At 46.5% G+C, this 2,515-nt stretch overlaps 1 pseudogene; it reads right to left on the bottom strand.

Annotated features, from left to right (window-relative positions):
• Window positions 1-759: 759 nt before the first annotated feature.
• Window positions 760-1,549, bottom strand: LOC100967114 (annotated as a pseudogene).
• Between the last annotated feature and the right edge of the window lie 966 nt (window positions 1,550-2,515).

The following is a 2,515-nucleotide window of genomic DNA, read 5'->3' as shown; positions in this document are numbered from 1 at the left end:
TTTGATGTTCCAGGTCAATAAACAGTACCTGAAGGCAATCACACAGAGTTAGGAGAAAAGAGGAGGCCAGGCAAACAGAAAAATCTGTGGCGACGTCCTTTCCAGACTGGACATCTCATTAGAGTGGGTAGTTCATCTCAACACTGGGAGAAGTTGCCTTATTCTTAGGGTCAACTGACCCTATGAGGCAGCTTTCCTCAACACAACTTATAAAAACAGTCAGGAAAGAAGCCATACACAGCTATGCTTTATATCCAAAGTAGAGGACAGGCTGAACAAAAAATCAGATATCAAAAATTGTCACCAGGGGCAGCAATCTGAACAATGGGAAAAGGCCACAAAGGCCCATGGCACTAGCCTTCTTTCACCCCTGTGCAGGACACTGAACTGTTGAACTGATTATTTAAACCCACATAATAAAAGATTCCAACAGCATCCAGGTAAATAGTGAGAGACTCAAGGAAAATAAATAGGGAACGTATTTATTAATTTAAGTCAATTATCATGTCTGTCTAAATCAGGAGGCAGTAAAGTCGTTCTTTTTTGTTGTTGTTGTTGTTCTTAACCTCTTTATTCAGCTTTTGGCTGACATATTAAATTGTAAATAATAAATACAACCTTTCTCCCAGGTGTGAAGCTAAACCAGCACCTCCTGGGGCTTAGTCTGAGTCACCTAGGGGGTCATAAGGCCTTGCCAACCACTAGTGGACAGACACATAGTATTCAGCACAGGCTTTGGGCCTTCCCTCCTCCTGAGTTTCACAAGCAGGATCCATGTGAGGGGAGCAGCCTGTACTTCTGTTGGAGGACAGCTGTAGTTCTTTCTAGGGCACAGCCAGGACAAATAATGCCAAGCTTTCTAGGTATAGATAAATCAATAACAGTTCAGTCCAGGCAACACTCTGAGCTCTGGCTATCCCCAATTGGTCCTCCATTAATGACCAAAGACAAACGAGGCCAGAGGTGTTGGAACTCCTCAACATTCAGAGAACTGGCCTGGAAGCTGAGGTTGGCACTACTGAGTGCAAGAGGTTCCCCAAACATCGTGGCCAAATCTTGCATAAAGGCGTGGTCAGAAATCCAGATGCCTACGAGAGGAGTAAAGCGGATCAGGCCCTTGTTGAGTGTGCCTGTGCGTTCCATCCCCAGAGTCACTGGGCCTGGCAACAAGTCGTTCAGGAGCTCATCTGGTAATCTCACATGGCAGTACCCGTAGACATCGGCCACCCGCCCAGGCATACGGCCAGGGGGTTGGCCTTGCTGCAGCCTTTGAAGCGGTACACATCGCACAGCGCCGCCGAGCGACTCGCTGAGCAGGCCAGGCCGTGCAGCGTATCGGCGGGGACAGCCTACACGGCGCCGGCGCGCAGCTCGGCCACGGCGGCCCGCAGCGCTTCGGTCCAGCCGGCGTGCTCGGGGCTCCGGCTCCCCGGGAGCCACCACAGCCCGGCCCCTGGATCGCCGGAGCAGGGCGTGGCGGGCAGAGGAGGCAGCCGCTCCCGGAGCCCGCGGGCTCCTAGCTCAACCCCATGCGGGCGGGCAGCCACCGCCGCAAAGTCGTTCTTAAAAGATTCAGATAGGTAAACGTTGTAGGCTTTTTGAACCAAGAGAAATAATCGAGGCTATCAAGTAGATTCTTATATAGCTATTTGAAATGCAATCATTTAAAATTGTACAAACTACTCTTAGGTCGTGGACTATTAAAAAAAAACAAACCCAGGCGACTGGCCAGACACAGCCCACGGGATGTAGTTTCTCTACCCCTGATCTAGGCCAATCCTCGTTCAAATATGAATAATGAGAGAAAAAAAACAAACTGGGTCTGTGACTCTTTGCAGAACATGAAAGAAAAATATAAACAGAATACCCAACATATAGATGTATTCGTGAAGGCACTTTTGGTCACAACAGAAATCCAACTTAACCTAGCTTAAGTATAATAAAAGGATTAGCCCAAATAACAGGATGATAGGGACCAAAAGGGGGCGAAATACGGTCTTTTTCATGTATTTCTTGTCTCAGCTCTTTTCTATTTGTCAATCACATTCATTCTTCAGCAGTAAATTGGAAGAAATTTATTATTAGAGGATATGATGGAAATATAGATAAAGTGAAAGATATGCTAAAAATAAAAATGACCAAAACTGACTGGTCTGAAGGTAGTTGGTTATCTCACTTGATTGTGTTCACTAGTCAGTTACAGATTGAATTCCTTGTTCTACTCTTTCCCCCTTTTCACTTCTGCATTTGACTAGTCATTATAGAAAAAAAAAATGGCCAGGTATAGTGGATTACACCTGTAATCCTAGCACTGTGGGAGGCCAAGGCAGGTGGGTTGCTTGAGCACAGGAGTTTAAGACCAGCCTGAGCAAGAGCGAGACCCTGTCTCTACTAAAAATAGAAAAACTGAGGCAAGAAGATCACTTGAGCTCAAGTTGGAGGTTGCTGTGAGCTATGATGCCACAGCACTCTACCCAGGGCGATAGCTTGAGACTCTGTCTCAAAAAAAAAAAAA

Source organism: Otolemur garnettii, unplaced genomic scaffold (assembly GCF_000181295.1).
Source record: "Otolemur garnettii isolate 467f Iridium unplaced genomic scaffold, OtoGar3 scaffold00094, whole genome shotgun sequence".
NCBI classification, from domain to species: Eukaryota; Metazoa; Chordata; class Mammalia; order Primates; family Galagidae; genus Otolemur; species Otolemur garnettii.
This window is presented reverse-complemented; position numbering and strand designations above follow the sequence as displayed.